Genomic DNA, 12,063 nt, shown 5'->3' on the forward strand with positions numbered 1-12,063 from the left:
CATCCAAGTGTGTTCAGACATCTAAGCCCTACCAGGTTTTGTCAGCCTTCTTAGACCCTTGATTTCATCTTCCTTTTCATTTTTTTGGCTATCCTTTCTCTATTCTTCTCTGTCCTGAATGCTGAGACAGAGCAACTCAGAAAAGACCTTATTCTGCTACAACTTCCTAGTCCTTTCCCATCACCCTTAAACCTTCCCCTCAGGATTACTGAGATATAATGAATTTTTCAAATTTACCATCAACTCGACATTCAGACTCAAAAATGTGATTTTTGCTGCTTAGCCACCCCTTGTAGTCAACTTCAACTGACTGTGTAAGTAAGACAGTCCTATTCACAGTTACAAGACTTGATAATTCTGCAACACAGTTTCTCTGCAGTATGTGACAGTTCCTCTTAGCAAATGGCTGTTTCAGTCTATGTGGAAGCATTCAGTGATACAAAAGCTTGTATTAAATCAATCAGATTTTGCAGGCTTATAGATAGATTGATTTCCTAGTGTCAAAAATTACTAAGAAAAAGATAGTAATTTTTCTTGCAGATTTTTCAGGAGATAATGGTTTTTAACAATTATTAAATGACAGAGGCAGACATTTAAATGTCAATATTTTTTCAAATACTTCCAATAAGTATGAGAGACCATGGCAGTGGAAACCGATATATCACACTATGAGCCTGTCTTTGAGCAGTAAATCCAGCATTTTTTTTGGAGTATGTACCATGGCAATTTTGCATCCCTGGAGAAATGTGTTGGTCAGATTACAAATAATAGGCTGATCAATTCAAATTCTTGGAATAAAAGTTGGTTCTTCATCTACTATAATTTTTTTTCTGTGAAAAAGCCCCTTCCCAAATTTTGTATCATTACTTTCTTACAACGAACCTCATTCAATAAAAGAAGAGGGTCAGCTTTTTTTTTTCACCCTTCCCATAATTTTTCTTCACTGTTCTGTAGTGTTTACGGCATTTTTGACAGAGGCATTTCTATATTACATAAATTGCCCCAATCTCTGCACTAACTGATGAAGCTAATGCTTTTTCTAGGAGACAAAAGGAAAGAAAAATTTTTCCTTCTTTGCTTATACTTGATTTTCACCAATGCTTTAATTTATTAAGGAAACAAGCTTTGAATATCACAGTAAAATCAAACACTAAGTAAAATCTAATGGCCACACATTTCCTACTAAGCAAATGTTCAGCATACCTAAATTTATATGTCTTTCTCAGGTTATTCAGGACATCTTCTGCAGAGACCACTCATTGTTTTGGGCAGAGACAAATAAATTAATTCAAACTCCATTATGGACCTTCAATGCAGAGTAATACTATTACTACTATTCGGACTTATAGAGAGGATTCTCAATTAATGTTCTCTTCTAACAGCATTTCCTTGGGTAAATGCTTTCTGTTTTCTGTTAAAAAGCAATCAAAAATATTAACCATCCTTGAGAAGCTAAATAATAGTGTTCCAATCTGTCACTAAAGTGGCAATGATGGACAGAAGTAAACCTGCAACTTTCAAAGTTGGATGGGGCATAGAAAAAAATCACATAAAATTTTTAATTATAAGAAGTCATTAATTATCTTCAGTGAACCTGGGAAGCTGCTGGAGTACTGCAAACGTGAACCATTACAGGTAGGATGGAAAAACCCCCAACACTTACAGTACTTTTTCCCTTCTGAATAATTTTTTCATTTTTCCAGAAAGATATGCATTTAAAAAGTCTTTTTACACTTACTAAAGCTTTCAGAAAAGTAAATACACATTTAAAATTACCTAAGTCACTTTGCCCCTTCCTCCTTACAACTAAAAAAAAAACCCAAACAAAATATAGGATTAAAAAAAAGCCACCAGCCAGTTAGTCCTCTCTTCAAACAACAGGTATCTTCACTGCTTCAGTGACTTGGAAAATTGTGAAGTTATCTAGCTGAACCTCTGTCGGAGGAGACCCAGGGTTTGTACAGTGGCAAAAATACTACAAGAGATGGATAGAGGAGGACGCCGAAGTCCAGGAACCCGGCTCCCCGAATATGGAAGCTCTGCGAGAGATTTATGACTCTAATGTTCACACCCTATATTGATGTTTCCCCAGTTTGAATGTTATACACCCCAATATGTCTACCCTGGTTATTTTTCCCTTAGTCGTTCCTTATCCAGGTTCCCTCTTCCCACAGAACCCTCCAAGTCGCAGCCTCCTGTCCTGGCCCGACTTGGCCGGCAGGGCCGCCCACGTGGCGCCGCTGGAGCCTGGGCAGGGGCTGTCCCTGCCTCGAAGTGCCTGAAGCCCTACGGTAGACTTTCCCCGCCCATCTCATTCTCCCATTGGTCCTTTTGCCGCTCCTCCCCTCCCTCCTTCCCTTCGTTTGCATGTACCCAATGAACTGTGTTACTCCGCCCCGTCTCCGCCCCTCTTCCCCGCCTACATCCGGGGAATTCCCATGCTCTCCTCAAAAGCCAGCGCGCGGCAATAAACTTGGCTTTTCCTCGTGGGCTCCTGGCAAGTGCGGGCTTGTTCCGTTCGGGACGGTCGTCGGGCCGGGGGCGGGAGGAGCCGACCCTCGCTTCTAAGGGGCCTGATCCTAGGGAGCTCTGCTTGTCGCTTTCCTAGCCTGGCTCCTGGAAGCGGAAACCTCTCCACCGTATCGGTGGGCTATTTACAATCCGCTGATAAACCTCTACATGAGTTTTTTACAAACCAGCTGAATTTTAGGCTCTTCCAGTATTTAAATGAATTTAACCTGCCCTCTCTATATAGTAGAGCCAAATACTGGTGTAATCTGAAAGAATTAGATCAAGTCTTTTGAAAAGAAGACAGTATTTTGGCAAATTCATTAGATAAGAAACACTCACAATCTTCATTCCAATTCAGACTGCTTTTTCCTGAGAAATTCCTTTTCTCAATGTCAGAATTTCTCATTGTTAAAGATCACTGTAAATTTTGCAATGCAGGATCCACCCTCTGGGCATGTTTGATTTGGTGTGCCCTCAGATTTTTGTCCTGCTGGTGGGGCTCTTTGCTCTCCTCTGGTATGGTCTAGGCCCTTTGCTGGCTCACCTGCAGCTGAAAGGCACCTGAAATGCAAAGGAAAATCCCTCCATGGAATACTGGGTGGATGCTGACATGGTTAACACGGAGAAACCACCTAATCAAATTATTGGGCTGACACATAATTCAAAAGGTTGACCAGCCCCAAGTTCTTGTCTCAAGGCAGGATCAGTACTGTCTGTATTTTTCTTGGCACTAATTTAAAGCCGTAGAACAATTTAGGCTGGAAGGGACCTTAGGGAATCCCTCCATTCAGACTCTCACTTGAGGTGTGCTGACATCAGCACTTTCTAAACAATTTTAATGCCCAGCAAATATGGTAACTCTATCACCCACCTCTGTGACAGTTTATGCCAGTGTTTCACTGTCTCCACTCACATACATTATTCCTAACACCTAATGTGGATTTAATTAATGAATAATAATAATAAAAAATGTTTATGACCTTTTCTGCCTTGATCCAAGAAATCCCTCTTGACAGAGAGGAAAAAGAAAATCTGTTTTCAGTGTTATAAGAACAGCCAGTCCCACACAACATAGCCCAAAGCTTGCTAGGCTTAGCCATGTCTTAATCTGCTGGAGTCATGAGAACTGGAAAGCAGCTGAGTTTTCATTAGTTCTTACTATTTTGTAGTAAACATATTTTAGTTTTGTACATACTGTTATGCTGAAACTTTCTTTTATCCTTTATTAACAATATTGATGTATATTTTGGCTTTATAACTTATTATTATTGTTGTAGTTGTGATGATGATGATGATGATGATGATGATGATGATGATGATGAAATTGTCCAAAGGAAATTGTGGTTTGTCAGGCAGCTTGGTAGGCTAGAAGAAGGTTTTGACTTACATTTGAACAGTTTACAGGTTAGTTGGTAAGAATGGCAAAAAAAGAATAAAAAGAAATTTCACATGACAGGTATTACATGTAATTATGAGGATATACTTGACAAATTTTGGTATAATTTGAAAAATTGACAGCTTGTGGGTTTTCTGATCTATGCTTAGTTGAGTGGATTAACAGTTACAACTACAACTCACACATAACTGAGTTCTTTGCTTAATTATTTTGCATGTTATTTTCTTTTCCAGGACCTTGAAGACCTTTGCAGAGTACTGTGTTAGAAAAACTATAGCCAGTAAGAGGAGCATATTTGAAGTGAAAACAAATTATATATAACACAATTTTTGGTACAGATTTCCTGGTATTCTGTTTCTTTTCATTGTGCTTGCGGTTGAATTGTGTTTCCTTATTTTCTTCTAAAAATAGGTTTGTGACCTGTTACTGAGTAGGACTGCAGAATATTAAGTAATATGCTGGATGTGTCATATCAGTCACCCTCCCACTGCAGAGGCACTCAGAAATTATGAGGGGGAACACAAAGGTGTGAGTTAAAAATATCTCATGGACTAAGTGACTGATTGGTGTTAAGATGATTATGATGTTGGAGTTGGCCCTCCTGCCTCACCAGTTTAGATACACACAGGTACAACTTCAGTTTTACTTATGACAAAAGTTTGCTGAATAGATATAACATTTGATCTGCAGTGCAATCCTGCCTTATTTAACTAGATTTATGGAGAGTAGATGTACTGTAGCTAGAGCAGTTATCCATCATGATATTTATATATTGACCTCAATATTTACCCCAGTTGGAATACATGCTGAGCAAAGGAAATCAGTCAAGTGCCAATGCAGTAAAGTCTACAAAATGTGGCTTTTCCTTAACTCATGAAGAGCCAGACAGAGCAGGTGTTGCAGCCCTAAGTATGTGGACCAAGGCAATAACTCTCGATGATAATTGGTGGGGCATGTATTTATTAAGCCAAAGAAGTGTAAATGTCATTTTACCATTTTCTTCTTTAAGTATTTTGATAACACCAAATTGTGGAAGTTTACTCATATCTGGTTTTTTGAAACGTTTTCCATAGTACAATTTCCAGAGTGTTGCACTATTAAGCTTTCTGCAATCATGAAGAATTTCTTTTACTAAGAACCTCTTTGAAAGCTGACTTGGTGTGTTTAACATCTATTTATCAGGATCTTATAGATAAATAGTTTAAAAGTTTAATTCATTATAATAGCATCTGAAATGGCCTCCAGAAATCCCAGATTCCTAGAATGGTTTGAGTTGGAAGGAACCATAAAGACCACCTAGTTCCAAGACCTCTGCCACAGATGGAGACACCTTCCACTAGACCAGATTGCTCAAAGTCCATTCAACCTGGCTTTGAGCACTTCTGGGGATGGGGGATCCACAACTTGCCTGGGCAACCTGCTCCAGTGCCTCACCACACTCACAGTAAAGAATTTCTTCCAGCTTTTAGTCTAAACCTACTGTCTTTCAGTTTAAAGCCATTCTGCCTTGTTCTGTCACTACATGTCCTTGTAAAAAGTCCCTCTCCAGCTCTCTTGTGGGCCCCCTTTAGGTACTGGAAGGTGCTCTGTGGTCTCCCCGCAGCCTTCTCTTTTCCAGGCTGAACAGCCCCAACTCTCTCAGACTGTCATCACAGGAGAGGTGCTCCAGCCTTCTGATGTCTTCATGGCCTCCTCTGGACTTGCTCCAATGGGTCCATATTCTTCTTACATTGGGGGCCTCACAGTTGGATGCAGTACTCTGGGTGGAGTCTCACAAGCCCAGAGTGGAGGGGCTCCCTCAGTCTGCTGCTCACACTTCTTTTGATGTAGCCCCTGAATACTCTTGGCTTTCTGGGCTGCAAGAGCACATTGCTGGGTCATATCAAGCTTCTTGTCCACCAACACTCCCAAATCTTCTCCTCAGGGCTGCTCTCAATTCAGTCTCCACCCGGCCTGTATTTGTGCTTAGGGTTGCCCTAAAAATCCTATAGGATCCCATGCCTGGCCTTGTTGAAGGTTGGGCACAGGCTCACCTCTCAGGCTTATCAAGGTCACTCTGCATAGCATCACTGTCCTCTGGTGCATCAACCATACCACAAACTTGGAGTCACTGGCAAACCTGCTGAGGGTGCACTCAACACTCAATCCTCTGTCCATGTCACCAGCAAAAGTGTTAAAGAGTGCCAGTCCCAGTCCTGAACACTGATGAACACCACTTGTCACTGGTCTCCACTTGGACACTGAGGCACTGACCACAGCTCTTTGAGTGCAACAATCCAGGCAATTCCTTATCCACTGAGTGTCCATCTGTTGAATATATGTTTCTCCAGTTTAGAGACAAGGATATCATTTAGGACAGTGTCAAATGCTTTGCACAAGTCCAGGCACAAGTTCACCCTAACCCTAACCCTAACCTTAACCCTAACCCTAACCCTCTCCCCTCTCCACCATTGCTGTAACCCCATCATAGAAGACCACCAGATTGGACAGGTATGATTTGCCCTTAGTGAACCCATGCTAGCTGTCATAAATCATGTCTTTATTTTACAAGTGCTTTAACCTGGCTTCTAGAAGGATCTGTTCCATGATCTTGCCAAAAACTACAGTGAGACTGACTGGCCTGTAAATCCCTGAGTCTTCCTTTTATTCTCTTTTTAAAAATGGGGGGTATATTTCCACTCACCCCGCTAGTGGGAACTTCACCAGATTGAAATCACTTCTCAAACAGGATGGATAGTGTCTTTGATAATTCCTTCACCGGTTCCCTAAGGAGCTGTGGATGCATCCCATCAGGTCCCATGGACTTTTGCATATTCAGGTTCCTTAGACAGTCTCAAACTTGATTTGCTCCTATAATGGGTAGTTCTACATTCTCCCAAACCCTGCCTTTCCCTTCTGTGACTAAGGTGGTGTGGCTGGAGCACTTGCTGGTGCAGACTGAGACAAAAACGCTGTTGAGTACCTCAGCTTTCTCCATGTTCTGGGTTACCAGGACTCCCATTTCCTAGCAGAGAGGGCTCCCATTTTCCCTAGTTTTCCTTGTATTATCAGTATACCTATAGAAGCTTTTGTTGTTGCCCTTGATGTCTCTGGTCGGGTTTAATTATATCATGGCTTTAGTTTCCTAACCTGATCAGTGGCTGTTTGAACAATCTCTCTGTACCCCTTCCAGACTACCTGCCTCTGCTTCCAATCTCTGTAGGCTGTAGGATTCCTGGAGGTCCTTGCAATTTTGCCAAACTTCCTCTTTGTTGAGATGCATTGCTCCTGAGCTTGGAGAAGGTGATGTCTGAGTATCAACCAGTTTTTTTGGGCTCCTCTTTCTTCCAGGGCTTAATCCTAGCATACTTCACCAAGGATATCCCTGAAGAGGCCCAAATCTGCTGTCCTGAAGCCCAGGGTAGCAAGCTTGCTATGCGCCCTTCCTGATGCCCTAAGAATCTTGAAATCCATAATTTTATGGTCATTGCAGCCAACACTGCCCTTGAGCTTCATGTTCCTCACCAGCTCCTGCAGCCTCTTATTCAACAGAGTTAACTGTGATGAAGAGAAAGATAATACCTATGCAAAACATCATTTCAGTAGCTTCCCGTCCACTTGCATCAACCAGTGCCGTGAAAGTTCATGACATTTAAAGGTGATATGTGGTCCCAGCACATAACCAACTACATTGTTTTCTGTTTATGCTGAAACTCCTCCTAGTGGAAATTAAATAGTCTATTGTATTTCAACTTTAATCTAGCACACAGGGATGTTAGTGGGAGTGTTTCAGCTGGTTTCAACATGTGTTGGATGAAACTCCAGCAGTCTAGCAAGATACGTCAACATTTCTTTGGTCTGAAGACTTCCCTCTGGAAATGGACTTTCCTCTTGGGCTGGTGTCTCCAGACACATTCAGCTTTTATAGATACATTCCAAGGCCCAGCAGCTATCCCAACAGCCCTTGGAGAACAGAAGACAAGGCCCTTATAGTTCTTGCCTCACTTGTTTGCCTTTGATTTATAATTCTCTATAAAGAAATACTGAGAGAGTCCTACCTGATATTTGGCATTATTTACTGCTATTTCTTAGCAGAGTGACTGAAGGCAGAAAATCAAGTTCAGCCTGGCTTAGGTGGCTGTAACAATTGCCTCTTTCTCTAGCCTCATTTTAAGTTAGGATTACATGTGTACCTGTGGTAGAGATGTGGAGGCAGTTAAGCCAAAGGGAAGTGTGTTTAAACCAGGTTGTGGTAGGGGAAAGGAAAACTACAGGGATTCACTCCTGCTTGTCCCAGACAATACTATCCTGGAAAACCTGGTGGCCCTGAACCATTTCCCTTTAACATATCACAGACAGGAGCTTCTAAGGAAAAAATGGGATCAGGCGCATCAAGATGTGTGGTCAGAGGTAGCAAGGCCTGCAACTGCACTGTCTTCCCAGGCTGATGCAGCTGGTTGTGAGGCAGATGTGAGCTGATGGCCACTGGTGGGTTTGTACTTAATTTGTATAGTCAGATCAAGGCCCTATTTTGGGGGAGCTGGAATATGGGGAGATCAGGTGCTGTAGATATGCTGGTGAATTTGTGAAGCCCTCTTAGAAAGATTGCTCTGGTCATTTCAGGGCTGTGGTGCTAATCCTTCATAAGAGAGTTCTTTGCTCTGGGGCAGGAGATGTGATGTGCTGCCTCATACAATTGCTACTACTGGTATGAGGAGCTGCAACTGCTGACAGTCACATCAGCAGAGGCTCTGAAAACCAAGTCCTCTGGAGTTTTCCCCCCTTCCCTTGATGGACCAAATATGTCACTCTCATTACAATGTGAAACGTACATTTGGCAGTCAAGCCAACATGGACAGTCAGACTATTTGGTCTGCAGGTTGCAGAAGGGAAGGGAGGGATATAGCAGAATTACTAACACTTTTATAATGTGAAAGAAATGAAAGAAACATTCTATATAATGTAACTTTACAGTAATTCCCTCTGTGGCAAGTTCCAAAATGGTATCCTTCACCTGGGAACACCACCATCACTGCTTGCCCCTGTGTAACTTTAGAACCACTTAACTATGCTGTTTTCCTTAATTTATGGTTCAGTAGTCAAAGGAAAATTAACTGGTGTCTCTGCAGTGTACCAATATTTGTGCTCTGCTTAATACTTCATATAATAATTGCCATTTCTAAGATAACATTTAAGATAATTCATAGAAAGCTGGAAAATGAGTATCAGGGAAAATGAGTGTCAGGGAAAATGAGAACTTCACACTGAAAATCCTCAATTACATGTTAGAATATTTAATTGTTGTCAAATGTTGCTCTCCATTTGCTTCTTAAGTCTAAAGTTAATGTGCTAGCTGTAATTCTAAAGGTAGAAGGAAAAGAAGTTAAGTAGTCCTTTTCAAAGTTCCTCCTTTTTTGTGTATGCCTTTTTATCATACCTAAAAAAGCTCTCCAAAATGCATTGCTGAGAGTCTTACTCAAGGTCTAGACTACTCAGATGAATTTTGAGCTGAACAATTAGTTTTGTTTCTTGTCTTAAAATTTTTTATTCATGAAGAAGTGCAGAGATCTGATGCAAAGAATGGCACCAGCATCTTTTTCAAGACAGTGGTGTTGGTTCTGCAATTCCCCAAGTTGTCTAGTGCAGAGAGGAAAGAAATAAAAGAATAGATTCAGACTAAAAACATGAAACAGATTTTATAAAGTGCCTATATGTACAACACAATTTTTATTCTTAGCACAATCTTACCAGTCAAAACAGTCAAGATGTTTGAAAAACTTCAATGGATTATTAATTTTCTAACTCAGTTGTATTTAATTTAAAATAAACAAACAGAAATAAATTATACATTTCCCCACCCAAGGCTCATAAAGCCCCATATGATAGTTCTGTATTTAGGAAGATGGTTCAAATAAGACATTGTTCTGGGCCTAGTAAAGAAGCCTGTGAAAATACACCCCAAAAGATGATTGACTGATGATTCTTTGCTTCCAAGTTGTTATCCATGACTTTTCCAGGAAAGCAGCAGTGCACCAAGCCACAAATGGTGCCTTTCAGGTACGCTAGAGAGCCATGTGGTGGAGAGAGTGAGGGCCGAGTCTCTGCCATGGCCTGTTCCCAAACTTGCAATCATTTGAAGATCTCTTGCTCAAAATTCAGGCATAAGGCAGAACTCAGTCACATCCTTAAAAGTGTCTGAGTTGAGCTTAAATGAGATGGGCTTTGCAAAGTGTGCTGTTTGTTTTGATTTTAGAAGTTTATCTCCATATATGTTCAGGAAGGTGATTATTCCTCAGTCCTTTCTCTGACTCTGTTAGAGTATTCTTGCAAGCTTGGAACCAGGAATGGTACTGCAAAAGCCAGTGTTGCTGGGAGAAGACTAGTACCAGTAATCATCTTGCTGACCTAAGCCTGTAACACAACTAAACTTTTTTTCATTTGTTTATTTATATATTATAATATTAAAAATTTTTAATATTCTATTCAATAGCCTTGGAGCTCATAGTCTCTGCTCAAAGCAGAAAACTCAAAAAGTAACATAAACTGGAAAAATGCTAACATAGATCTATGAAGTAAGTTTACTTCTTACTTTCTAGAAAGGAATTTTCCTACTATTTCCAGGGATTCCCCTGGAATCCATTGTTCTTTTCAGAAATGCAGCCATGCTGTACTGTGCCTCCTTCTCTTCCTCTTTTGCTTCCTGATAGCCCATGGTAGCTGCAGCTGTTTTGCAGACTGCAGCCTGGGCCACCCAGCTGTGCCTGGCATGTGGGGTAAGAGAATGGGAGAGCAGCCATGGCACAGTGTTGCAAATTAGTGTGATATAGGTCAAGCTGCAGGGGAGAGAGTTTGGAAGCCAAACGTGTGAGACTCGCTCTTGATGTGTGAGATTTGTCAAGTCTGCATTTTGAAGGCATAATTTAAGATCTTTCTAGAAGGGTTGGAAACACAGATTCCTTTTAAGTCCAGAGTTAAGCTTGTTAATGATTTCGAATCTTTATTACAAGATGCTATTTCTTTTGGCAATGGAAGGAGCATATTCCCTGCGATACTTCCAGGCCATCCACAGAGTAAGTGTACTCAGTTACTCTGAACTGGTCACGTAACCTTTTAAAACATTAACTTCAAAAATCTGGTCCAATCATAGCCCAACCCTTCCTGTATTTCACTATATTGTTCAGCTCAAACAAAAAGGGAAACCTTATTTTAAAAAGCTTTATAGCCCAAGTTCTACCTACATGAACTGTTTATTTTGGCAGGAAGCTACTCAACTACTATTTTTGAAAATAATGGGAAAGTAGTTACATAGACAAGAGTATGAATAATAGCATTGTTCTTTTATTCAAAGCTACCAGAACCCTCTCATTAGGTTTTAACATTCAGTTTAGGACTCTATCTCTAAACTCCTATTTTATTCTCTGGCTAAACATAAGCCAATAAACAACATCCACAACTGATATAATATTTTCATTCCATTTAATCTTCATAAGAAAAATGTAGTAGCTTTATACTTTTACTCAACACAGCAAACAAAATGTATGTGCCTAGAACATCCAGAACATACTCTGAGCTGCAACTGAGTTGAAAAACACAGTGATTGTAACAGAGAGAACGGAATTAAAAAAAAAAATCAAAAAAGTACTAATAATGCATATTTATTCTAAACTCTGTCACTGAATGTGGAAATTTGATTAAAGGCTTCCAGATTTCAGACTCCTTTCTATGCAAACACTTTTTTGGGTTCTGTGAGTTCCTCACCTTGGTCTATAAATGAGATGATAGACTGCATGGCTGAACTGAGGCACTGGGACCAGTGTAGCCTTTGCTGTGATCTGCCTGCACCTGTTTACACTGTTCATTCCTCTCAAAGACTCTCTAAGTGCACAGCACCCCAATTCCTGATGTTAAATACATTAGTAAACTTTAAGTCAGGTTGACTGTTCCTGTGTTCCCAGCTCACTACAGACACAACTTACAGAATACCGGATGTATGGTTACAGTTGTGCTCAGTTGACTCCATCTCTGGATACGCCTGCTGAAGCAGCTAACCGTCTAACATGCACTGCCAAACTCTCAAAACTTCCTGTGTTTTGCTACCCACAGAATTCCACCCGCTTTGTGCACCTGAATTACAGAGTGCTTATTCTTTCTTAATGCCAGCTGCTTTTCTGAAGTAC

This window comes from Pithys albifrons, chromosome 7 (assembly GCF_047495875.1).
Source record: "Pithys albifrons albifrons isolate INPA30051 chromosome 7, PitAlb_v1, whole genome shotgun sequence".
NCBI lineage: Eukaryota > Metazoa > Chordata > Aves > Passeriformes > Thamnophilidae > Pithys > Pithys albifrons.